Source organism: Haemaphysalis longicornis, unplaced genomic scaffold (genome assembly GCF_048455015.1).
Source record: "Haemaphysalis longicornis isolate Haplotype H1 unplaced genomic scaffold, Haemaphysalis longicornis Haplotype H1 scaffold_80, whole genome shotgun sequence".
In the NCBI taxonomy this organism is placed as follows: Eukaryota; Metazoa; Arthropoda; class Arachnida; order Ixodida; family Ixodidae; genus Haemaphysalis; species Haemaphysalis longicornis.
This window is the reverse complement of record NW_027526446.1, coordinates 1,063,304-1,091,026: the sequence shown is the minus strand read 5'-3', so window position 1 is coordinate 1,091,026 and position 27,723 is coordinate 1,063,304. Positions and strand designations below refer to the sequence as shown.

General features: G+C 48.9%; 1 protein-coding gene across 1 annotated transcript in view; it reads left to right on the top strand.

Annotated features, from left to right (window-relative positions):
* The first annotated feature begins 22,731 nt into the window (after positions 1–22,731).
* Positions 22,732–27,723, top strand: part of LOC144150845 (uncharacterized) — a 173,214-nt gene continuing 168,222 nt past the window's right edge. Inside the window, exon 1 of the mRNA XM_077682207.1 lies at positions 22,732–23,000. The gene's annotated coding sequence lies outside the window, so the exon portion shown is untranslated. The remainder of the gene's footprint in view (positions 23,001–27,723) is intronic.

Below are 27,723 nucleotides of genomic sequence, written 5' to 3'. Positions count from 1 at the left end.
GCCTTATATCTTTAACGCATTCAAACTACGTCGTCAGCGGCGTGCGTTGGCGACTCAGCGGCGTTATAGCGGCTTGATAACTGCGTGGTGTACACGTGATACTACAAACCCGATGGAAGAGATGGAAGAGAAGGCGGCGAGGCGGTGGGCTGCGGGGGCCGAGCGCAAGCGCCGCAAGCGGGCCGACAACCGTGCATTCGCACTTTCACATTCTCCCCCTCGGGGAAATGCGGGGGAATTTTTTTCTTCTTTCGCGCTTACTAAAATAATTACCCGCTTGTCGACCGGATAAACGGTGAAAAGTGTGCTAATTTGAGCCAGTCTACGCAGTGCAAGCAAAAATGGGAGCTTGAGAAATTAACTTCAGTGTCCCTTTAAGCTCAGATAGCTCGTTTGGCAAGCTTATAAGCCGCGCCTTATCTGCGCTTGCTTTGCCGGCCTCAGCCAATCGCACACCTGGGCACATATGACATCATGCGTTCTGTTGCGGGATTGAGCTGGTGTGTCACATGGCCATTCCCTTTTTCCCTAATTATATAGCTTATTTGAGGGAATTTTGCGCTAAAGTGGCGTCAGTATGATTCTATCTAGCCAATCTATCGAATGAACTTAACTTGTGTTTTATCTGCATGGCCATTTTAAAGGACAGGAAAAAACTTGGTGATTTGCTCCTGCTCCTATCCCGCGAACTTAGTCCCTACACGGCACTCCGAAGAAGCAAAGTCATTTACCCCTGTAGTCACAAACGTAACTTAAGTATACCTTTTACCTGTTTTTTCGGTGCCTTAACCCGCTTCAAGGACCAAACTTGCGCTGAAAAAGCCTTTTTGCGAACTTGATGCTCTTTGCCGCACTCAAAATTGTTGAGAAGGCGCTAACTGGGATACTGTATACCGGGCTGCGACGCTCGTCTTTCTCTCCGGCGGAGACAGCATTTAAAATTTCGAGCTTGTCTTGAAACGACAAAACGTTCAGGTTTCTGGCAGCAGAACACATCCCCGACGAACCAACCCCACACAAAGCACTGGAGACACGCGACTACACGCCGATAGGCAGGCCTAGCTAGCACCTAACCAACACCCCACTGACACTGGGAAGGCACCGTAAAATTGCGGTGCGGGTGAAGTTCGCTAAATCAGTGCGTTTCTCTGGCCGATTTTTCAGAAAAAGTGCAAAAACAATGGCTTATCAGCGTAGCGAATTCATTATATTAACGTTAACCGTCGCCACTCCTTCGATACACAGAGGACGCAAATAACAAGGGTTTCAATGGGTCTGGTAATGGGGAATCGAAAAACTTTGTGAAATCCAAGAACTCATTACATGGAGACTCGTTACATCCAGGTTCACTGTATAGGAACGAATTAATTAAAACCAACCGGAACTTTTATCGTACAACGTAAAACCAGGGTCCAGGAAGTACATTTTTGCGCTCGGTGAACTAGCACAGCGGTCAGCAGCACGATCATACATTTTCGGACGCTTTTCCGTCTAAGGAATGCAGTCGCTAGACATATGGTATTGTGGGAATTTGGGGTACGCTTACTGCACGAGCGCTATACAAGAAATAGTCATCTAAGCTGCCTGAAATGCTAAAACTAAATGGAAATGTAAACTGCTTATACATTATATTGCTTGTATAGTTGGTATTCATTGAAAAGTTTAGCTGTCAATTTCTTCGCTTGGCAACACTGAAAATGGCCACGGAACACTGGAAACGGCCGAAGCGCTACGGACATGGCGCGGCTTGGGCCACTGCGGCCGCACGCCGAAGAAAAAAATATCACCGGCGGGCGTCGCCTGCTCCGTTTCAACCCGATTCTCAACTGTGGTGTCAACAGAGATGTTATTGAAATTGACGAAGAAATTGAGGAAGAAATTGACAGCTAAACATTTCAACGAATACCACCTATACGTTTTATTTGCGCCCCTGACATCCCCGGCGTGTGGTAGAGGCGTTTAGAGCGCGACGAAGTTCGTTATTTTACAAGTCGCAAGTTCAAATCCTGATAGTGCACTGTTTTTGTTTAGTTGATTTATTTGTTTTGGGGCACTGGTTTCTATACTAAATTCACCGTTTTTGCGCTGTAACGTTCATTGTTACGCGACTGGATTCGCAGAATGCGTGCAGACTGACACTGATGCGCTGGCGAGTTTCGTTCACGTGGTGTTTCATGGTTCGCGGGCAAAGTCCCGAATCAGCCGACACTTGGCTTGGTGCGAACACGGCAAGTCCCAAAGAGGGGGGGAAAGCGCATCGCATCTGAGCGTCTGCGGTGACGCGGAGGGCGTTCATCCACTGCGTACGCCTCGGCTAGTGATTAGAGAGTTTTAGAATACGTACGCAGCCGTACGCAAAGAGCTAGCGAACGCTATTTCTTCGCGTCTTTCGCACTGTGCATGCGCCCTGCGCTAAGCCGGTTCTGCGTTTAGCGGACGGAAGACGAGCGCACGCTGTTTCAACAAAATACCGCGCGTACGCGAGGCCACTTGCGTTTCCAACATGGCGGGAAGTGCGCGACAACCCATCCACGGTTCCGCTCTTCTGTGGACAGTAATTTGCTTCGGGTCGACCAAATTATTTGATCCTGTGTTTTTAAATATCTAGAGTGGTTAGCAAGTCGCCCTCGCGCAGCCCTGTATCGTCGTGACATCGCTGTCGGTCCGAACGAAGCTTTGTAGTATGAATTACGAAACTTGCGCTGAATAGACAAACACAGGAAGAAAGACAGGCAATGCGCAACCTGTCAGGCAAGCAGAGGAAGAAAGGCAATGCGCATTGCCTGTCTTTCTTCCTGTGTTTGTCTATTCAGCGCAAGTTTCGTAATTCATAATGCACCAACTAGCCCAACAGCATATTTTATTGAAGCTTTGTAGCCAGGCCAGCGACCGAGCTCTGAGTGTGCGTTGTAGACGCGTTCGCTTCGCGATGAAATGCGACGTTGTGCTTCTGCGGGTGGATAGTGCTTCCCATGGTCTGGATTATCTTTCCCGAGCCATTTATACGACTCAACCTTGCATCGGGTATGTGCAGTGTGCCTGGCTAAAAGCCTTCTCGGCTTGCGCGCCAGAGTTAAGTGAATTGCTGTTCGTCCCCGCAAACCGCGCGCGAGGTGAGTGCCGAATTTACGACGAGCAGGAGGAGGCAACTGTCCAAGGCTGCCTGGAGATTTCAGCGATCCATGTGGGCTGTTGCGCCGCATAATTACGCGCCGCTTCACTCCATAGACCCGCACGGGACCTTTAGGATGCCTGAAGGACTTTCCAAGCATGACGAAGCGGTTCTTCACCGTGTGCGGCTAAATGTCGCTTACACCAATTACTTTCGATTCAAGATGAAACAGGCTGCTTCCCCCTTGTGCACTCTTTGTGACGTGCGCGAAGACCTGAACCACGTGCTATGTGAGTGTACGCGGTATAGAGCCGCCAGAACGTCCCTTTTAGTGTCCTTGGGTCTTCCGCTGTCTAGAGGCCTAACTCTCAGTGACGTGCTAGGCCCTTGGACGAACTCTAAACGAGCATCTCGAGCGACAAAAGCTCTACTGTCTTTCCTGCGAAGCACAGGACTTGATCAGACTTTTTAAACAGGACTCTCTTAATGAGCGCGTCATCTTCATCACAGTCATTATCATCATCTCTTCATCGATTTCATTTTTTTTTATACATCTGGTGTAGCAAGCTAGGCGCCTTGGCCAGGCTAACCTCACCAGTATCATTAAAGACTATTCTCTCTCTCTCTCTCTCCCATCATCTGTCAATCGCGGTTCAGACTTTCAACGCATGTTGTGACGTTGTGCTCCTTCGAAACGCATCTCCGGATTGTTTTGAAGTTGAATCAAATGTATGCGTCAAACCCGGGCATTCGGCTCAGCGCGTTCTCTGCGACTGCACGAAAGACGTGCCACGGGTCGTCAACGCTTTCTTTATGGAACGTACTCAGGTAAGATGTAGACGAGTTGTATTCACTACTAACAGGAACAAGTATGTGTGTACTTGTTTAGATAGTCGTAAAATGTCCCGGCGCTCCGGCACTCCGCTGGCAGATCAGCCGGAAAGTCATTTCTCAAAACATTCAACAGATGGCGCCGTAAGCATTAGCGTGTCACTCCGCAAAGCCGACAAGGCGCTCTACTAGAAATCCTCTCGCGGTGTTTACATAGCGTGACGCCAAAATTTACCTTTTAGCGTACGCAAAGGCAACAAACGCTGAACAGAACAACCTATTGTTACGATTCCAAGCCGTACTGGAAGGCTTATCTGACGCATTTTACAGTCGACAATATGGCACAAGCTCGGTATACCTATTACAGAGGTATCTAGAATGTTCATCCAACGATAATGTCGGATGCCAAGCATGTTGTTTCACAGAACCGACACCTAAACTGGTTTGAATTCTAATCGCGGACATCGTCCAATCACGCAGCACCTTAGCATGCGGTTAGTTGGTGCGGCTGACGCAAAACCGCGCATGGTAGTTTTTCTTCTTTCAGGCTTCATAAATTAAATACCTCTTTATCGCCTGGATAAACGAGTAAAAGTGTGTTTACCTGAGCCAGTCTACGCAGTGCTAGCAAAAACAGGAACTTGACAAATTCACTTTACTGTCCAAGGACACGGTAGTGAATTCGTAGTCAACTGAAGTCAATTTTGTAGTCAACATTGCAGAGGGAGATCGGTCAATAACGCACTACAGACCTTAGTTTTTTCTGAATCCGCAGTTTTGGGGATTAGCACCGTGTGCGCTGAATAAAACATTGGTGGCAAGTTAGTTTGATCATATGCGGCCGTAAATACGTCCAAGAGAACTGGAGCCAGGAACCAGTAAACTTCTGATAGAACTCACCCCCAAGGCCATCGGGCCCTTGTTAGTCCTAAGTCTTGTTAGTCCTAAGCTCGAAGACGGCATCCTTAATTTTTTCCAGTGCAACAGGCCCTGACACCGTCATGCACTCGTCCTTTGTAAGCCTGGGAAGTAAGTGAACCACGGAATAGAACTTTAAATCCCGAGTATTAACCTCTTCGGTCCCGGGGTACCAAAATGGGTACCACAGATAAAGGCAATAGCTTTCCCCCATTCGAAATTAGCGCGTCAAAAGTTGTCTCCCCCCCGCAAACAGCAGGCCTTGCTTTCACTAAGCCCCTCTAGGGGGCGCGATGTGTCCAGGCATCTCTGAAGAGCGAGGCGGAAAAAGGGCTTTCACCGGTGCGAGCGCTCGAATGCGTCCACAGGGTAAGAACACCCAGAGTACCCAAATGGGTACCATCAAATTTCATAACTTTCGTTTGCTTTTTTGCTATTGTAATTTTTTTGCACCTGTTTCTATAGATAATGAACCAAATAAACGTGCGTTGTAGCATTTTTGTAGCATTTTTGAAGCATTGTAGAATTTTTAAAATAATGGTACTTGCATTCCACACGCACTGAAACCCAGAGTACCCAAATGGGTACCATCAAATTATATTACTTTCGTTTGATTTTTTGCTATTGTAATTTTTTGCGTTTATTTCTGTGAATAATGAATTGAATAAATGTGTGTTACAAAAGATTTTTGTATTTGCGCATTCTTGGGACTGAAGAGTTTAATACTGAACCCCCCCCACCCCCATAACTTGCTGTAGTGTGCGTGGAAAGCACTGACAATTTCATTTGCTTCAGTATACCTTACACCTTTACAAGAAATTTTAATTATCTCCTTTGCAAGTGTGGACCGAATTAAGGCACCATGATATTTTTCGGTAACATATTGTTTCAAATGCCATTTAACAATCCCAATTTATTCCAAATCTGATCCCGCATTGACCACTCCCAGTTCGTGAAATGTCATCGATGTACGGGAAAGTTCGCGTACATGTAGCGTGTTGTTGGGCCATGTGGTACTACATTTCAAGGTCAGAAAAACTGCACGCAAAAGACAAGACAAAATAAGGAAGGGACATCTCTGCGCCCGTCGTGTCCCTTTATTATTGTCTTTCAAACGCAGTTTTTCTAACCTTGAAATTCCCGTACATGAACGCGGTTTAAAAACGAAAGCCGAGATGACTCTTCCATAGCATTATTCCTAACTTCCTGTCTAAAGAGATCCCATTTCTGATACAGAGAATTTTAGAATTTCAAGAGGTTTAGATGACTGTTTCTTGTATAGCGATCGTGCAGTAAGCGTGCCCCAAACTCCCACAATATCTCGTGTCTAGCGGCTGCATTCTTTAGATGGAAAAGCGTTCGCAGATGTGTGGTCGTGCTGCTGACCGCTGTGCTAATTTACCCACCGCATAAAATGCTTCCCGCACCCTGGTTTTACGCTGTTCTATAGAAGCTTCGGTAGAATGTAATTCCCAAGTATACCTACTAACTTCGCTAGCTCTTCTGTCGCCTTCAATTGGCCCTGATTTTCTACTAGCGTACCAGTCAGCGTAGCGTCGCATGATCGCTTGTGTGGAGCGTCTTGAGCTTGGATGTTGATTCAGTCTACAAAAAAGGCACATTCTTCCTGGCTCAAACGTGTCGTGGCTTAGTTTCAACTGAGCGAACGAATTGCGCCGACCCGCCGGCCGCCGGCCGACTAAACGCTGGGCCGGCTGATTCTTTCGGAGGGTCGGCGAGCCGTGCAGTACCGCAGTCAAGCGAAGCCATCTTGTTTTGATGTCATACGAAACTTCATAGGAACTTGGCAAGGAACTCGCCGTCCACACTCACACTGCGCATGCGCAACTCTCCTCCTTACACCCACAGCTCCGCGATACTACACTGTAAAAAAAAGAAATGGTTAGCGGCGCCCGGTTTTGATCCCACGACTCTCTGGCCGCAACGGGAGGTACGCGGTGCTCTTCCCACTACGCTACAAATCCGGGACAGGAGCAAGTGCTACGAACGCGCCTTATGTCCTTGACTCATTCAAACTACGTCAAGAAGCTACTGATACAACGAAGGCACGCGGAGCTGAACGTCAACGGAAACGACGAACTGAAAACTTTAGAGGGGGATGCTGAATTTCTCGTAGGAAAGCTGTGGCGGGAAGCCCCACGCGCCTTGCAGCTCAACCAGCCCCGTCCGCAGCGCCTTAGATGCTGATTGTGGCAGGATGCCCCTGGGGATTGGCCAACCAAAGAATCCATCACGAGATAGGTTCGCGTTCAACCACCGTCGTCATCTTCCCGAAGGGGAACCGCCGAAAAAGAAGAACAACGAGAAGACAAAGCTGCGAAGAGGAGGACGTGTACATTGCTCTCAGCCGGTGCACCAATGTCAACAACCTTTACCTCACCAAAGCTGACGGAGACTACCGATTCTACCACAGAGACAACATCGACAAGAACATGATGTACGAGTTTCGGCGCCTCGAGAACCACCGCCTACTCACCGTAACACAACAGCATTTGCGTGCCTTTACCACCGGTGTGGACCCGGACGCGGAATTCCCTCTGGCGCTAGTAAAAACCAGATCACTCAAGATAACGGCAACACAATGGAACCACACGGAACCGCCACGATGCTTCGCATCCTCATCAGGGTTCCCCACGGGAAGATGGTGTAATTTTTTGCTTTTCGCCTCCATCAGAAAAGCAGACGCCCCGGCCGGGAATCGAACCCGTGACCTCGTGCTCTGCAGCACAACACCTTAGCCACTGAGCCGCCGAGGCGGGTCAAAGTCCAGTTCAACTCAGCGAAAGTCGAAAGCCAACGCCAGCGCTACGAACACAAAGGAAATGCTGCGCGCACTGAATGCGATGATTGCACGATCGCATAGACGCCGTTTTTGTAACACGATGGACCCAGGTTCAATTTAGACCACGGGAAGCGTTTTTGCCCCTGGTTTCTCTCTCTTGTTTCATGCAGCAGCGTTTCTTAATGGTTTTCTGTTGTCCTGTGAAGGCGACATGCATATGGCGCCTGAATGCGTTGCTGAGTTTGTTTTTTTAGGTCCGGAGTACCTGAGAACCGCAAAATGTCCGTCCGCGTCCATGCGCATAGCATTTACAATGGCAGAAAATCACACAGGCACAGGCAGGATTCGGGCCTGTGTCCGATAGACCAGACAGAGTTAGTGTCTGTCGTCTTACCCATTAGGCTACGACCGTGAGTTAGTACCCGAGAGTCAAACGGCTTACTACCTCGCCTGTAACGGTGCGGAGTACCTTAGGACCTCCCAATGTCCGTCCGCGTCCATCTGTGCGCACACCACCATCAAGCGAAAATCAAGCGAAATTCGATTTGAGCCGTGAGTTGCAGTTTCATTTAAGGAATAATCAAAAGAACAGCGAGCTGGGCGTGTTGGTACATGTTCATGGTGGGAAAAGCGGTACAGCGACGAGGACAAGCAAGTACACGGGACAAAGCCCGTGCGCTTTGTCCCGCGTACTTGCTTGTCCTCGTCGCTGTAGCGCTTTTCCCACCATGAATAATCAAGGTGCAACTCACTGCTCAAATCGAATGACGGTTGGCGCGCAAATTGGATGTCATTTCGAGTCCCCGTATTCCGCACCCTCGCCTTCATCCACGGAGTGGAGATACTGCCATTTTTTACCGCTTCATAATTAACCCATACGGCTGTTGAACTACTATAACTTTCTATCTGGCCTCTCTTTCTGTAGGTGTTACATTGCGTGCCAACATAACTTTTTTTTCTTTTCAATTGGTTGCGCATTTTATTGTTTCATGCGCCACTGCTAACCACGTACCCCCCGGTCCGTTGCGCTGGGAGAGTGGTTAGCTTGGCGGTTTTGCGGCGTGAAGATACCAGGTTCGATTCCTGTTGAACTCCCTAACCACATTTCTTCTTCAGGCGCGCCCTCCCAGCACTTACTGGTCAGCTCTTGTCCTCCTCGCCACTTTCTCTCACACTGCTTGGCCTAACATTTTCCCCCACTCCACTTCGCCGATGATGATAGTTTTTGTTAACGATCCACACGGAACGAAGAAAACTTAAACGGCTGCGCTGTTAAAAAGAGCGGACGGCTTAGCGAGGCGGCTGACCTTCCCAATTACGTAACCTTGCAGTATTGCCATCGTTGTTGTGGCATGCGCATTGCATGCTGGGGCGGCCATGAACACTGCCACCACCATACCGACAGGGCACCTGAGAAGTACCGCCCGCGCTTGTTTTCATCATTCACCAATCACTTACGACCTTGAACGGGATGGCTTCGATTGCAGTTCAGCCGATAGTGCACTTATAGCCTCGTGCCCACACACATTCACGTACGCCAGGAAAGGCTTCGGCATGAGAGGGACTATGAACGCGACCGTGCCATTTGAGGTCCTAATATTAATCGCTATTCTGCCTGACTTTCGCAAGCGTGCTCACAGCCAAATATCATTCGTATGTCCTCTCAGGTCATCAGAAACAAATGGTATGTACAAGAAGGATAGTGGGACTGTCGCTGCTTCATTGAAAGCTCGCGGCTGAAGAAGAAAAAAAACGCGGCCTCATCAGATTCTGAGAATTCTCACCCCACGGTGAAATCGCGGCCGAAATTTGCTTCAAAACTTTGCACAAAATGCACATACAGTATGTGCGCTTTTTGATTGAAGTCGTAGCTCACAACGCACGGTGTCCAATAGCACAAAGATAGTATCGCCAAACGCGTTGGTTTGACATCAAACCGAGGCTAGTACAGAACGCTGCAAGTGTTGAATAAAAGCCGTTGAAAACTCAGCGCAGTGATCACTCAAAGCTTCCTGACGGTGGTCGCCCAGGTACTTGGAGTACCGTGCTAGCAAACTGCGGGCTGGTATGGCCATGACGCTTTGTAAGACCGACCGAGGAAAAATTGCGGAACCTTCTAAGTGGTAACGTCGGACAACTGCTTAAGCGGCTGTAAAGTCAACCTCACTAATATGCACAGATACAGGGTTGGGAGAACCTTTTAACAGCGAAGCTGTTCAGCGCAAATCGTTTGTGTATGGTGTCCGTAGTTTTAAAAACAGCCAAAAAATGCCGAGCGCTCGTGCACGCGTGCCTCGAGCGCACGTTCGTCAAGCCAAGCATACCCACTAAGGAAGATTGGCCAACACTGGCCACAAAAAAACTCCAGCGTTCGCCGTACTCTGGCAACACTTGCTCGGACCGAGAAATCACGTCAGAGAGTACGCCCCTCGTTCGTTCGTCCTCGTGTCGTCGTGCGCATGCGCTCTGTACCGTAGATGAGCCGCGACGTCAATGTCTAAGCTGCTGTAGGTGATCATTGACTCACATGGTCCGGCCGTGGATAGTTCGCACGGCCGAGGAAGAGGCCGCGCTTCGAGAGGCTCGGCGTGCAAAGCATCCGCTAGAGGCGATATTCACGCTTGCAGAGTTGCGTACGAAGACGTCGACTAAACCGACGAACTTACCCTGGCCTTGCTAACATAAGGTCATTGAAATGCCAGGCCGCCGTCGTCAACCACGACACCACAGAAAATTGTTACGATGACGTTCATACGTTTACGGGGTGAAGTGAGGGTCTATTTACAAGGGCTGGGTGAGGACTGTCGCTGAGCTTGGTGTCCGAGCCGCGTGTTTCCGAACGCTTAGCAGCACTGAGTACCCACTGGAGATGTGTGGTGTCACTGCGCGTGCTATTCCTTTGAGCGCCCACCGTTCAGACTCTGTTGCGCTGCTGAGCGCGAGGTCGCGGGTTCGATTACCGGCCGCGGCGGCCGCTTTTCTGATGGAGGCGAAAAGCAAAAACGCCCGTGTGTACGAGATTTCGGTGCACGTTAAAAATCCCCAGGTGGTCAAAATTAATCCGGAGCCCTCCACTACCGCGCGTCCCATCGCCTGCGTTGCGTCGGCGCGTTTAACCCACAAGCAATCGTTCAGACTCTGTGGCCTCGATGTAGAGTGCTGAGTACTAGCGCTCACGGCTTTGGTTCGAGGCCCAGCAGGTATATCTCTGTTTTTTTTTCATTGCTTATCTTTTTTTCTAAATTTGATTGTTTTTGTAAAACACAAATCTACGCTTTGTTTTGTTAATAATAGTGATCTCGTATGTTTTAGGTCGCTTTAGGTTTGGGGCGCAGCCAACGACGACATTCAATTACCTACGGTAGAAAGATGGGCCAGTTGGTTCATAGTTTTGACGTGGGAACCAGTGTTAAGACGCTACACAAGGGGAGAATACAGACAGTGCCGTCGGTGCCTGTCTCCTACCCTTGCGTAGCGTGTTGACACTGGTTCCCACTTCAAAAATTTAATTACCGTTCTGCATCGCGCGAACAGACATGTCACGTGGGTGCTCTGCGCAGAGAAGCATTTGGAAATACGCGTCCGAGCCCCGATTCCGCCAAAAGCAACTCGGTCTTTTCCTCGTCGCCCCGGACTTTCCGCCAGAGGGATTTGCCTGTGATTTAGCCAATGTCATCGACTGAGCCCAACATTCAATCAGTCCGGTAGCGAGACATTTCCCCCTCCGTAGACGAAACCTGCCGGGTGAGCATGTTTTAACAAACAACCACAACGTGTTCTTCGGAGAGATAACGCTCCTCGACGAGTATTGAATGTAACAAGCTGTTTATGAAGAGCTCGCCCATCGCACAGTCCACCATAGCGCCAAATTCACGGAGGAAGTCGACGCCAAAAACAACATCATGTGTGGACCTCGGAAGCACTGCACGTCCAACCTTTAAGAGTTGTTGTCTCTACCTCACAGTGTGCATAACCGATACATTACACGAGCCATGCATTCATGCACACGGCGAGGAACAACCGTGGGTTCGAGCTATTTGAGCACGCTGACAAGACTGAAACGCTGCCGCCGCTCCAACTCAACACCGCCCTTATTGTGCGGGCGGTGTAGGGGCGACAAAGGAAAAGGCGCAGAGTACGGAGAGAAGGCGTTTACAAAGCCTGGGTGAGGACTGACGCGGAGCGTGGTGTCCGAGCACCGAATACGCCACTCGTTCTTTGCCTCACCCCCATAGACTTTTGCCTGTGATTTAGCCAATGCCATCGACTGAGCACAACGTTCAATCAGCTCGCTAGCATGACAATACTAAAATTCAACTTTGTTTCCGTCAGTGACCCCCACAACAACTTCGCCATTCAGTACACGCATTACCATCGGTGGCTCCATGGTCCTGCCTACCGTTCCCTACTGGACTATATCCGGGAGGCCAACCTAGTTTCCTGGATATAGATCGGACCCGCTTAGTGCCCACTAAGCCTTGAGGCTATTAAATAAACGAACAAACAACAACAAGTCTTGCGCGTGAGTGCGAGTTCCGCTGAATTTTTTTTTCTAGTCGCCATAGAAAAAGTCTGATACCAAATTACCAAGGCCCTAGGGATTTGTGTAAATACATCCATGTACTCCTTTATAAAGTGCGAGACACCGGGCCCTGTTAAAGTCGGCTTCACTACTGCACACAAATGCACTGCTGGAGAGACATATTTTAAGGAGCAATAACAGGGATCTGCTGCCAAAGTATAAAAGGCGCCTTTTATTCGTAGCGTTTCTGGCATGCGCGAAAGTGTTACATGACAAGCGTTACAGATAGGAAGACGGGGTTTCTCATTGAGTGCACACGTGGATTTAAAAAGAGAGAGAGAACGAGGACGCAAAAGGGTGCGTACATACGTACTTTTCATTGACAAAAGGATTGGCCACGTACAGTTCACTGACGTTTCTGACCTTTGCCACCTAAAAAGTTCCCCTTTACCACGATTATTTTGATGGCGCATTCATAGACGGCTTTACTTCCTATTCATTCGTGGTTGTTATCCCGCAAACTGTTCCTAGTGTCACATTAGTTGAATTTGGCGGAGTGCGTCAGCGGCGAAAGGGGAGGGTCCTAAGCAAAAAATCTGCACAGATTCCGAGAATTGCCTGCTAATGCGTAGTATTCTTACGCTGGTTGTATGTGAGTTCTTTACAGCCAGATTTGGGTACGAATATCTGAATACGTGTGTTTTTTTTTTGTTTTTAGCTTTCTTTTGTTTCTTCTCTCCACTGACGTAAATTTGCAGCATTAAAGCGATTAAGTGCCTTTACTTCGCTAATTGCGTATTTTTTCGCACATGCAAGCCGTAGTGTAGGGTTGGCCCGTTATCGCTATTTTTTCATTCGTATCCTAACGCCCTCTTTCGGGCATTTCCATTTGAGTCTTAATTACGGAGGAGACGTAAAAGACGCATATTTATTTATTTATTTATTTATTTATTTATTTATTTATTTAATTTATTTATTTATTTATTTATTTATTTATTTATTTATTTATTTATTTATTTATTACCTCAAAGGCCCTCGAGGGGGTATTACATGAGGCGTTCAGCAGCATGGCAACAAATGCAAAGAAGACGATTGGTCAAGACAAGCATTTTCAATGGCACTCTTGAATTTGTCGTTACTGGTAATAGCGGAAATGTTGGCGGAAAGGTTGTTCCATTCGTGCGCAGTGAAGATAAAAAATGAACGTTGAAAAGTTGGGGTCCGGGTGCGTGGGACATACATGGCGTTGGGGTGAGAATGGGGCGAGAGACGATGCGCTGGAACTATGATCTGGTTATTGCGGGGGAGAGTGTAAAAAAATCGTTGATAATGGCAGAGACGAGATATGTGGCGGCGGCATTCCAATGATGGCAGGTGGAGCTGACGTTTCAATGCTGAGATGCTAGAACGGAAAGAGTATACTGATAGAATGAAGCGCGCGGCACGATTTTGATTGGATTCGATGGAGTGCGAAAGGTTAGCTTGATGCGGGTCAAAGACAGCACTGGCGTACCCTAATTTCGGCAAGACAAATGTTTTGTACGCTAATAACTTAATTGTAGTAGGAATCGGAGGACAAATTTCTGCGCAAGAAGCCGAGGCCACGGTTGGCAGAATTAGTAATGTAGTTGATGTGATGGGTCCAAGTTAGATCATGGGAGATGATAATACCTAAGTACTTGAATGAGTCAGTGGCAACAATTGCGGCGTTATTACAGACATACGTGGAATTCGTGCGTTCATTTTTTGTAGTAGTAGTAGTAGTACTAGTAGAAACTTTTATTATGCCTGTGATGGGGTCAAAAAGGAAAGGGACGAAGGAGAAGTTGGTGTCTTCTACTCGTCTTCTTCCCCTCTTCCTCAGTCGTCATCCAGAAGTCCTTGGATTCTGGCGGCAGCATTGGCCATCCGGACGACCTCGCCTTCCCAACAAGAGTGACGGACCACATGCACCGGCAACAGGAGGAAGACATCGCTCCCGGTTCAAGTCTAGGCGGCAACCAGGTGGCGATGAACGACGGGAGTCCGGCTCCAGATCCCGAAGCTCCCGAGGGAACGGAGACAACGCAGCTACGTCGTCCACGGCAGGGTGTCGAGGTCAAGTCAACGGCAACACGGTGAGCTGGGCAGAGACGGTCTCCTGTTCGAAAGCTCCGTTAACTGCAAAAAACGATGGTCAGGGACCCGCCCGAGATAAAGACAAAAACGACATACTAGAACAAGAAATTACGCGAGTACGACAGATGTTGGAACATGTTACGCGCGAAAATATAGCCTTAAAGGAGGAAATAGCCCCTCTAAAGCATACTCACGCTGACAGATCGGTTGAGCAAAAACAGCTGGAACAGGCGTCCGCTTGCGAGCTACAAAATGAGGTAGAAATGGATACGACCACTGAACAGGAAAGAACAAAGCCCCCGCCATTTTAGAATAAAAAGGAGCAGAACGAGAAGCTTCGAGCTACCCAAGCCAAACAATCCCCCTTAGAGGAATTAGAAAGCAGAATAGAAAATAAAATAGACAGTACATTGGAGGCATTCGGCAAGAAATTCGAAAACATGTTCTCGACGTGCGTCCAAGACATTATTAACAAACCAATAGCAGGTTTCAACGCCAGAATCACGCCCTTAGAAATGGGTGCGCCGCCTCAAGCTACCACGAGCGTGGGGTCTATTAAAGTGGCCAAACCCTACGCCCGACCCACGATGCTTGACAGTCCCAAAGCCAGCAGATCAGACACTTCCAACTGGAATGGGTCAGAGTATCAGCGATGACAAATATGTGGTGTGGCCGTGGAACTGCCGGGGGTTTCGCCGCAAGAAGAGAAACCTGCAGCAATTCCTGAACACTAATGAAAACATTGAAGCACCGGACGTGTTTGCATTACAGGAAGCGGGATGTCGAGCAAAATTATCCGGTTACAAATCGTTTTACGGAAGCACCGTGGGAGAGGGTGATACTAAACCACCTGTTTGCACGATGATTAAAAGAAACCTACCGGTGATCAGGGACGATACGGGCGTGACGACCGTTGACCACGTCCTTACCGAAATTATTCCCACTAAAAAGAGGGGGGAGGTAGTCTTTTTGTACTTAGCGTGCATAGTAGCCCAAAAAAGAAACAAAGATTCGCCAAACTTTTCCGTCGAACATTAGACATCGCCAAAAAGCAGGCACTAATAATAGTTGGCGATTTCAACGCGCCCCACGCGGCTTGGGGTTACGCGAAGGAAATACCGAAGGGCAGACAATTATGGATCGATGCGCAACAAGAACGTCTGACCCTTATTACAGACCCTGCCTTTCCCACGGGCATTGGAAACAGCGTTAGCGCAGATACCACGACGGATCTGACTTTGCTGAAAAACGTGCCCGTCGCGAACTGGAACAATACGCAGGAAAGTATGGACAGCGACCACTACATCGTTTCTACGAACCTAAAGGCGGGACCGTCGAAACCTAGGGGAAACAAAATAGGAATAACGAAATGAGATGCCTTTCGGGCCCTTCAACACACAGAACTAGGAACGGGGGACGACGTAACGGAAATTGCTGACATAGACGAACGGACGGCACTACTGGAACGCTCCACGGAGACCGTTCCGGAGGAAGCCGAGCTTCAATGTGCAGATGCCAAACTCCTACACATGTGGGAAGCAAAATCCAGCCTACAGAAACGTTTGAGTAAGCAGAAATACAACAGGTCCCTCAGGAGGCGAATAGCGCGGCTGGATAGAGACATCGAAGACTATGCGAATCAGCTCTCGCGTCAGCACTGGAATGAGGCCTGCGAGCTCATGGACCTTCAAATGGGGCTATCACGATCATGAAACATCTTACGCAGCCTCATTGACCCAGACAACAGTAAAACAACACAACGACAAAACGTCGGCCGGCTTGTGCACGAGCATACAGGTACGGAGGCTGAAATACAGAAATCAAGGACAGGTACGTTGGGACGAACCCTAAGATTCAACTCAAAAATTATGCGGGAATTGCAAACCCAAAACTAGACCGCCCCATCACCACGTTCGAGGTTCGCGCTGCAATACACGACTTACGCACTAAATCCGCACCTGGCCCGGATGGCGTAACGAATAAGATGATTCGAAATCTAGACGACGCATCTATAGAGGTACTAACCAAATTTATGAACGATTGTTGGGAGACTAGCTGCATACCACACCAATGGAAAACGGCGAAAGTAGTCCTGATACCGAAGCCTGGGGAAACGCTACACCTTGAAAACATCAGGCCTATATCTTTAACTTCGTGTTTGGGTAAGCTTCTGGAGCATGTGGTGTTAAACAGAATAAATGTCTACACGGAGGAAAACGACCTGTACCCTCACACCATGATAGGTTTCCGTGCGAAATTATCGACCCAGGACATCATGTCATGCATCAAACATCAGATAATCGACGGTGAAGGCTGCTCCCCGCTCGACACCCGGGCCATTCTCGGTCTTGATTTCACCAAGGCGTTCGACACCGTCCGTCACGAGGTGATTCTCGAGGGCCTTGAGAGAATAGGGACCGGAAAACTAGTTTACAATTACATTAGAAATTTTCTTTCTGACAGAACGGCATCCCTAGTGATTGGAAACATCGAATCGAGCCAATTTGAAATGGGAAGCCGTGGGACGCCGCAAGGCTCTGTACTTTCACCGTTTCTATTTAACGCCGCCGTGATTGGACTACCCGACAAACTAAATGAGATAGCTACTCTAAATCACAGCCTCTACGCCGGCGACGTGATCCCCTGAGTCGCCTGTGGCAGCGACGGACATGTGCAAGGCACGTTACAGAGCGGAATAGACGCGATAATCGATTATGTCCCACCCTCGAGGCCTCGAGTGCTCCCCTCAAATATCCGAACTCTTGCTGCAGAGCCCAATCCGAACCCACTATCAGAGGACGCAAATGGGATCCCGCTACACCTAACATCGAGCTCTACGCGGGCAGCCAACTCATTCGTACAGTGGCCAGTATCCTAGTCCTTGGCCTTAAAATTCAAGATAATGGCCACAATAAGGAAACCATTAAACAAGTAGAGAAAAGCCCGCAACTAGCCAAACGATTGATTGCACGGGTAGCAAACAGGAACAGAGGCATGAAAGAAGAAAGCCTAATACGACTCATTCAGTCTTTCGTGCTAAGCAAAATTACTTATGTGAGTCCCTTCCTCAATTTCAAAGCGGACGAGAAAATAAAAATCAATGGCGTCATCAAATTAAAAGGCGTGCAAATAAGAAATCGGCCATCCATGCAGCACTGCAAATGATCGTTTTGAAGCGTTGGGCGTTCGCAACACGCTCGACGAATTGGTAGAGGCACGGAGAATGGCCCATTACGAAATACTATCCCAGAGCCAGACCGGAAGACACATCCTCCGTTCGCTAGGAATAGCATACGAAACACAGGCGGGCCCAAAAAGGATATCCCCCCTGAATGGCGAGCGCACCTCTACGTTCCCCCACTCCCCAAAAACATGAATCCTGGGCATAACGTCGAGCCAAGACGGGAACGAGCACGCGCGCTAGACAAACGATTTGAAAGATCAGAGGACGCGGTCTACGTTGATGCAGCCGAATATCGTGCCCGCGACGCCATGACGGTAGCGATAGTCGACTGGCAGGGACAAACTCACTGGCGCTTCGCTCGCGACCTACGGAGGGTGAGGAGGCGGCAATTGCCGTGGCCATATCCAACACCAGCGCAAAAATAATTGTTAGCGATTCGAAATCGGCAGTTAGAAATTTTGCAAGGGGTGGGGTATCGCCTCGAACCATGAGCATACTCGCGAAAGCGAAAAATGTAAGAAAAATTCAAATAACGTGGACACCAGCACACACGGGTCTGACAGGAAACGAGAGGGCCCACGACGCCGCCCGAGCTTTAATTGACCAGGCAGAAGTCGACCCCACCTCACCCCACTTCGTCAGGTCGGAAAGAGATCGCATGGTGTCGTACAGAGAAATCATAGATCATTACAGGTTGGCAAGACGAAAGTATCCCGCCGCGCACCGCAGCCTCACTAAACGGGACTCGGTATGGCGGAGGCAGTTACAGACGAACACGTTTCGAAACCCGGTTGCGCTCAGTCGCTGCTATCCCGAAATATACTCAGGAGATTGTAAGATATGCGCGGGTCGGGCGGACCTCTACCACATGTTATGGTCGTGTCCCGCAAGGCAGGGTCAAAATGGTGCAGCAAATGCTAGGTGCAACTCGTTTACTATAACGAACACGGAGCAATGGGAGACCGCTTTGCTCAGCCCCGACCTGGAAGTGCAGCTTCATTTTTTGTAAAAATCTTATTTTTTCTTGTAACTCTTGCTTTTTCAAAATTGCCTTTCACCAGTTATCTCTGTTTACGCTATTATAGCGATTGAATGTGTTGTGTACGAAAGTTGCGCTTTTTTGTCGAGGTCCTCTCTTTCTCTCCCTCTCTTTCTCTCCCTCCCTCCCTCCCTCCCTCCCTCCCTCCCTCCCTCCCCCTCTCTCTCTCTCTCCCTCCCTCCCCCTCTCCCTCTCTCTCTCTCTCTCTCTCTCTCTCTCTCTCTCTCTCTCTCTCTCTCTCTCTCTGTTGCATATTTTCAACTATTTTTATTTGTATTTCCAATGTTCTTTCCTGAGCGTTCGTAATATAGTCTGTGCTTCCCGGAGCAGATGCACAATATGCCAATTTTGATTTCATCAGTTCATTTTTCTACCCGCCGCGGTGGCTCAGTGGCTAAGGCGTTGCGCTGCTGAGCACGAGGTCGCGGGTTCGTTTCCCGGCCGCGGCGGCCGCTTTTCTGATGGAGGCGAAAAGCAAAAACGCCCGTGTGTACGAGATTTCGGCGCACGATAAAGATCCCCAGGTGGTCAAAATTAATCCGGAGCCCTCCACTACGGCGCGCCTCGTCGCCTGCGTTGCGTCGGCGCGTTAAACCCCACAATCAATCAATCAGTTCATTTTTCTAAAATTATTTTTTTTAATTTTCTATATTTTTGGGTTTTTCAAAATCCTGTCCTACCAATTGCCTCCATTTACGCTATTATAGCAGCTGAATGTGTTACTTCCGCTAATCGTGCATTTTTGTGCAAATGCAGGACGTTACGCGCCGGCGCCTGTGGGGCTACTCGGCAAGCAATGCTACGCATTCAAAGCACTGCCTCCGTTTACAGTGATGTCAGAATTGGCATTGCCGGTATTTATAGTTGTTCTCCGTGCGAGTACGTAGAGCTGGTGTGCTTGTAAGAGGTTGGTGGTTGAAAGGGATTCAGAGTCGACGGTTTAGAAACAACAAGGCGAATGATACGTATCATTCGCGTTGTGAATGCTGTACAGCGTCCACAAAAGGTTAGACTGCGCCAACTACCGACACAACAAAACCCTAGTATATCAGGAAAAAAAGATAACGAGTGTGTCAGTGATACTTCCCTTAGACTGCACCTTAGCGAGATGGTGTTCATTGGAGAGCGTCTGTGAATTTCATCATTAGAAGTGCGCATGCGCGATGGCATGCATCCGGTCTGTACTTATGCGTTTTTTTTCGTAGAATAAATGTTAGTTGCAGTATGAACCTGTCCTTGTGTTCTGTTCTCAGAGGAGTCTCTAAGGTTCCTCGTTTTGCCAATATGCACCAACTCGCCCAAGAACAAGTCGCTTTAAGATACCAGCTTAGTTCGCGCCTGTAGCCCAGCTTGTTTCGCATTCCCTAGAGGGTTCCTGTACGACCTTCGTTAGTTCCCCGTCCCTCCGGTCGCGTGCATGCATCGGTGCGTTTCTTTCGAGCAAACAGGTTGAATTTGGCAACCACCGACCCTCTCTCGCTTTCTTATGCAAGACTTCTGGACAGGGCCACTCACCGCTGCGCGTATGCAGGCACTCTCTTAGATCCGTCGAAGGTAGGCGAATCGTCGAGTACTAAGTATGGTGCTGTGCTATACCTTGGGTTTATGTGTGCGGCAGCGCGACCAGCTGTTTGGGAGTGGCCGGAAGTCAGGCTGGCAGTCGAAGAAGCAATTGTTTTTCCTTGACGATGCTCGGTGGGCGGGTGGCCCGCTGTCTGCTGGGCCGACAGACGGCAATAATGACCTTCTATCGTGAGTTTGCCGGACAAAAAGCAACCCCGGCAGCGTCATTAATTCCATGCCTCTAAACTGAGGGAAAGCCGAAAGAAAAGACATTAATTTTGTCGTCGAATGCAAGAAAATATGTTGTGCTTCGATAAAAGGTTTAATAAATCTAATTAATATTTGTAAAAGTGCAACTGAACTGTGGTGGGGGTAATCGAGTGAAAGGTGTGGAGGGTAGCTTGCAGACGATACATACACGGAAGAATACAGAGGGCTGTGAGCTGCATGTTGTGGCGGCGGGTGCAACAGCCGCCGAGGATAAGGTCACGCCCACTTTTCGAGGACACTGAGCATTCGCCGAGCCGTAAATCGAAGAACCCTGAAAGCGATCCTACACTCTTAGGCAAAAATGACTAAAAGTTCGTCCTTTCGGGGACTAACGGCCTCTGCCACAATCATTAGTCCCTTTGGGGACCAATTGCGAGGGGACGAACGGTTAGTCCCCCACCCGGATGGTCCGTTCCGATACTCCCCAAGGACGAACTGCGTAGAGTGCAGAAAAGAAAGAAACTCCAGCACCGGCAGGGATCGAACCCCTGACGCCCGGAACTACACAGAGGGAAGCCGACGCGCTATCCGCTGGACCACGCCGCCGGGTGGTTTCTGCGGCAGATAATATTCAAGTGTACAGCGTGTAGTTCTGTGCATAACGCAACAGATCCATTGTAACTGGTGCCCGAATTTCTATCTGTGCAAGCGAACGTGACCGCGTTTTGCGCCTTGCGCTTAGCGCTTTGCTAGGTTTAGGGACTATTGCTCAGTTCGATTCGAAGTAGTCTCACAACCATAGTTTTTTTCGTAAATAACAATCAACTCGCCGTCGCCTAGTTGAGATAGGTAGCTGGGCGATCGGACGACTCATTTGTTTTCGCACAACTTAGCGCAAGCTAAGTGCTTTCTTAGTGTTCGATACATATGTTAAGTGCTCTATGTAACGTATGTGAAAGGTGTCGTCTGTGTGAGTGTCAGAATAAGGAAACATGCCATATTTTCCTGCATCGGCGAAAGCGAATTCGGTGTTGCTTAGCCTGAATTCTTCAAATTCGCGTCGCTAGACGATTGCGACTGTGAAATGCAAGCGGGTTTTACAGCAGTTGCAGCATTGTCATAGCTTTGGTGCCCAAGGCAATTATGTACCGAGTGTAAAAGATAACTTCGAGACGCTTACTTGTAGCGAGCATTTTTGTTTTGAAGTTGTCATCAGCAACATGCGTTTTTTCTAGTCTGTTAAACATATACATATTTATTACGCTCAGGAATCCACTTTTGCTATTGTCACTAATTTTTGAGTTACTGTTAAGGCGCTTGAAAGCTTTCATTGGCCGTTATTATCTCGCAGGAATCGTATGCAACACAGCGTATCAACATAACCTCGCCGAGAAGCGTATGACAATCGCGCTTCGCCGCTCCTTGCCATTACCCGCCGCTCTACTAACCCTAGGCGATTTTCTTATAACTAACATCAATATTTTCTCCCGTGGCACCATCTAAAGCACCCAGTGACTGCAATGCCTTGTGTTTTGGAAATATAAAGCTGTTCGCAGACATATGCGCGAAAGGGCAACGACGACGCCATTAGGGGATTAACGACGCAGCAAAGAGACTAACTGCATGCGTTTCGTCTTCCCGTTACTCCTTATAGATCGGCGGGGACGAACAGTTAGTCCGAATTAATGCACACGGCACGTACTCTGCCGCAGATACTCCCCTTGAAGATGAACGGTCGCCCGCGAAGACTAACGGCTGTATTTTAGTCCCTATTTTAGTCCTTTTTGCCTAAGAGTGTACGACATGAGCTCGAAAATCGGACGGTCCGCCAGCGATGTCGGCGTATACCCTGCATGAACACGGAGAGAAGGAGAAAGAAAAGAACTCCCTGATTTTTACTCCTCGTCGTGAATTTCACACACCGTACTTTCTACGGGAGCAAAATTGGTTCATCCAAGTTAAGCAGCGGACTCACTGAGCGCCGCCCTGAATTTCCCTAAATGGCCGCCACGGACGACCACCTTCAGGCGACTTCCGGACGCTCGTAGCGTTCGACCCGTTTCACTTTCCCGTTAGGTTTCCGTTTCCACTAGCGCAGCACGTAACGCGGGCGTCGAGAACGACACGCACCCCTGGCAGCCCGAGGACGACGCCGGCTCGCCTTCTTAACGTCGGTGACGGCGGCGGAATGCAGGAGGAACCGTTGCGCGCCGTTTTGTTCGACTGCGCCCGGCCACGCTTGAACTGGCAGCGGGGATGCGCCACGCGCTCGCCGCCGTCGTCGCAGGAGGCCCGCTGATCGCCGCCGCGTGCCTGCTGCCCTGTTTCGGCGCATGTACGCGTACGACGCACGCGGACAGCCGCGTAGTACACGTCGCGAGGCCGCGCTCGGCTGCCTGCTTGCTGCCGCTGCCGCTGTTGTTGCGCAGCTGCGTGCACAGAACGGAACGCGTACACTGCGAGGGGTACACAAGGAGAGGCCCTAGCTGTGCTGAGCGCGCGCCCGACTTCGTTTTCAATCGCGCTTTACACTTCCCGTGCTCTTCCTTATCGAACCCGATCGAGAAAGTGGCGCTTTGCTCTCCTCGCGAAGAAATGGACCACGAAGCCGCCGAATCCTGGTTTACGCAGAAGAATGTTCACGCCTACCTCTGTAGCTCGCTCTGCTGGGTCGTCGGAATGTGAGAGTGTGATCCCGGGGTGAGTTTGCTTTTTTCCGCTTTCTTATTTTGAAGGTACGCGTCAGCCGAGCGGGTGATACGAACCGTAATGGAGATCGCTTCTCGAGAGGAACGAAGCCTTGACGCTTGGTGCACAAAATTATGTGCGTTCGATGCCCGAGGTGATGACGAATGCGTGGGCTTTTTGTACGCTCAGACTCGCGTCTGACAGTGGTTCATTAGACTCAGCAACGATTTATTTCTTTGTGATAACCGAATGTGATGTCTTTTTTTTTTCTCCACATCTTATATAGGTTTGTTAGCGGTCCGGTGAGTTAGTTCGGCGAGTTAGCGGCAGAGGGCTGTCGCTAAGTTAGCAGTGCACCTTTGCAGCGAACGCACGGGAAGTAAACGTCAAACCGTGATGGCGTTTTTTTAACAAGAAAACGTTCCTTGGCATGGCGACGCTGATAAAAGTACTCACCCAGATTAGCGTCCGCCAAAGGCATTGCAAGACAACCACAAAGGCTGTGTCCGGAATTCCCGTTGGCTGCGACTCGTTTCATTACGGAGGCATCAGAAAGAAAGCAAAGAAAATCGCGTACGTAAGAATTAAGACACAATAAAAAATAGTGCGCCCGTTGTCGGCGATTTGTTCCAGAGCGTGTGCACCAGGAAGAAAACACGACACGTAGGCATCTGCTGAGGTAGCGCGCTCTGTACGGCATTAGTCTCAGATTACCTTCAGCTTTTGTGCCGGCAGTGTTGAAGCAGCATGTATGTTGTTCTGCAATAAGTAGACGTAGTGAGTTCGGTGTCGAGGTTGTAGGTTTGGACATCGGCAAAGGTCTCATGAACGAGCGTAAGCAAAAGAAACGTTCTCGTGTCCGCATCTCATAAGAATATGCGGAGGGATTACCTGCATTTCATTTTAGCTCTTAGTACAACTTTCCGTTTGAGATTCATCGTAAGGAGGCGACGCCATGCGCACACTGAGGGTCACACTCAACAGTCCATGCCTGCGGGGCATGGCGTCTTCGGTGTGACGCTGCGAGGCGGTACGCGCGCCGCAGGCCGCATTTTTGCATTCGTATACAATGCCCCAGTGACGAAGCTCACTGGGGAGCGTTCGTTAGGTTGCAAAAGAAGGCTATGGGTGTGCTGGGCCCTTGTCTGATGCTACATGACTCAACCGCGGACGCTTGAAGGCTGTACTGAAGATTCAAATTGTTATTCGGCGTTTCCCGCAGTCAAAAGCTTGAAGATTCGATCTAGGCGAAATGTGTGTAGTTTTATTCCTTGCTCCTACGAGCCGGGGAACCGAATGAGGACATTAATGTAAGGGATGTCATGTGCCACGAGGGCTCTCTCCCAGCACGAGCTGCCACACGGAAGTTTCGTGTTCGTGCCCCTCAAGCAGCAGGAAATGAAAGCAATTGATTTTCACCGCTTGCCAATTCCACCGCCTTTTTAATATCGAAGTAGTTACTCTGAAATCCGCACACAAGTTTTGTTTTATATGGAATATTTAGAGCTTATGCAAAACTCATAGATGAAGTTTTTTTTTTTTTTTAAGAAAAGAACGAAGTGCCTTGCCCGTTTACACTTCTCTTTACTCTAATACTCACTGCTCTTATTCCTTCGTACTTCCTTTTGTACCCCTTCAGCTTTACGGGGCAATGTATTCGATGTAATGAGGCAATCACCGTCAATGATTTGCTTTCACTGTGATGGCGCTTGTTAAGCGAACACAATCGGTAGAATCTTCGTCAGGAATATGAGGACAGTCCGCATCTCTCTTATTAGGGACGCGGAGGATGATGCAGGATGAAACGGAAAGGCCTAGCGGACGGAGAGAGTGGAACGACCTTTTACCCTCCAGGCCGCTTGAGGCGAATGTCGTCGCATTAAAAGCTGCCTTGGCAACCACTAAAAATGAGCAGCCGCTCCACTCGGTGAAGGTGGATGACCAGCGAAGCTGTAGTGCTTCACACAGGGTTAGACAATGATACGTGTACAGTAATACCTCGTTAACTCGAACTCGCATATCTCGAAAAATCGGCTAAGTCGAAATTTTCTGCGGCACCAAACCATTTCTTGACTGAGAGTGGACCGAAAATTTCGCTGGCGCGGACCTTTTCACAGGATTCGCGAATTTCGCCGCCGCCGCGGACCGTTTCACAAGATTCGCGGGATGCTGCCGCGCCTAAGTTGATCGATTTTTTTCTTGTTTATCCGCGCCTGCCACAAAGCCTATTTTTCCCCGAACGTGAAGTGTGAGACTAGAGGCACACCAACTTCGTCAACCAACCCTGTGGCAAGTCATGTGACGGAAGAGGTACAATCTATTAGAAGATAGAGGTGTGTAATGCAAGGAAAAACCCAATGGAGAGCGTGGGTCCCTCTTGCGATGAAAAAAATTGTATCGAGCGCAGGCGTTCCCCGGAAAATTTCTGTTGCAGCCAGCACCACAATAAGTTTTTAAACCGAACTCAACACTTAATTGAAGGGTTTTATAAACCTTTATGCCGTAAACTAAAGAAACAAGACAATTTGAGGTAACAAATAAGGATTTATTTAACAAACAAAACTTCTGAAGCCATTTTGGCAAAGAACTCGATATTTCATGGCAATTCGTGCAACTTTGCTTATCTCGAAAATCAGATTGTGTTGAAATATTTCCAGGTTTTTGATACGTCAAGTTAAGGAGGTATTACTGTATTTATTTTCATCGTTTGGTAATGGCGATAACGACAGCTACTGATTACAGTGATATACACTGCCTGGTACGGTTACAACCTTAGACAGATTTTCAGCCATAGTTAACTCTACTGATAACAGCTGTTGGGAAGGTGATTGACGTCGATTCGCCTAGCACTTAAAAAAAAGAAGTTCTGCTTCCTTCGCAATTGCGATGTGAATACTGAGGAAACACCGGAGCTGGTGGGCTTCTAGCTTTAACTTGGCTTTTCTCAGGCCTGCCCCTTTTTAAAGGGAAAGATGGCTAAAAAATTAGCAGTGGCTTAGGTAGGCAATGCCAGGATATACGTAGCGTGAGCTAAGGTTCAGCTGGTTATTCGTAGCTTTCCTGGTTGTCTAGGAGTAACTTATTATCATGCTTACCGCAGCTAAAACGATTTCCAATCCAATCCAATTCATCCAATATAATCCCATCCAATCCAATTCAGTCGCGGCTCCGGCGGCTCCGGCACCCCATCTGTACGCCATGGGACGTCACTGCTCCTCACGCATGCGCAGCACGGCTCCCCAGGAGCCACGCGAAACTGCTAAACCTCAGCCAGTGTAGCTCACGCTACAAAAGCGAAGCTTTCCCCATGCAAACTGAGCTAAGTCAAAGTCTGAAATCTACCCTTCTAAAGCCCAAAATCCAAACTGCCAAAAGTCCGAAGCCAAAGTCCACTTCAACTCAGCTGAAGTCCAAAGCCAATGCCGGCGCTACGAAGCCAACGGAAATGCTGTGCCCCGGAATGCGAAGAGCGCCATCGGATAGACGCCGTTTTCATATCGCGAGGAATCGAGGTCTGATTCCGACCGCAGGAAGCGTTTTTTTTTTTTTCTTCAGGTACGCACTCCCAACACCCGCTCGTGGGCAATTGCCTCCTCCTCACACATCTTGGCCTAGCATTTTCCTTTCTCCACTTCTCTGAGCGGAATTTTCTGTTAACGATCCGCACAGACAGAAGAAAGCTTAAACAGCACTCCTGCTAAAAAAATCCCTCTTCTAGCGCCAACTGAACCAACCATCTCATGTAGGTTCCTGAAATACCCACATTGCAGTCACATAAACGGATGCCATGGGTGTAATGGCATTATGGCTAACTCTTGCAAAATGCCTGATAGTGAACTTCTCGGACGCCACACTTTGGTGTGCCTGGAAATATATACACAGCCAGCCCCAGAATCCCGTTTTTGTTTTCGTTTGTACCGCACAGTCGGTGTCATTGTCGTTTTGCTTGTAAAGGGAGTATGGTTTCTTGAGTATGTTAGGTCTAGACATTACCTACGCGCAGTTATTCGTTGATGCGTGTCTTTTAGCCCCGCAGTCCAAATGCTTCCAACATAACCTGGATGAATGATTACGACTTCAGAGGCGTTTTTCGAAGGTTAATTCTACATACTGTGATTAGTGGGTGTAAAATGGGCGCTATACTTCAAACACTTCGACATTAACTCAATGTCTGGTTTGCAGACATCCGCATTACATTACCTACTATCACAGAACTTCTCGATTTTTAGGTTGCCTTTCACACAGCATTCCGTCGATGCCATTGCCCTCTGTGTTCCTTCGCCGCTGTTGATAGCCACGCAGTTCTGCGGGGGCACAGACTATACGGGACCTTCTCGTAGCATCACTAGAATACAAATGGAATACCGGGTGCCTGTGCAGACTTTTTGTGCGCGGACACAAATAATTCTGCCATCCTGTCATATAAAGCTTCACTGTAAAAGGGGAGGCAATTTTTATGGCTTGGGTCATTGCCAGCGTTTGCGGCATATGCCATGACATACAGGAAGCGTTTCACGATAGTGTTATAAATCTGCTATACAAGGTGTCGGGCGCTTCGACGCACGAAGTGGCGTGGGCCGTGGGACGAGCAGCGCACAAATGAAACGCACGTGTCGCGCGCCGCCTTGAAACGCCGTGCATTCCGATGAAGGTCGCGCCTGCTACCACCGGATGCGCTAATGGCCACCACATGGGGTTGGACCCCCACGAAGGACTCGCTTTTCCCTCTTCCCTA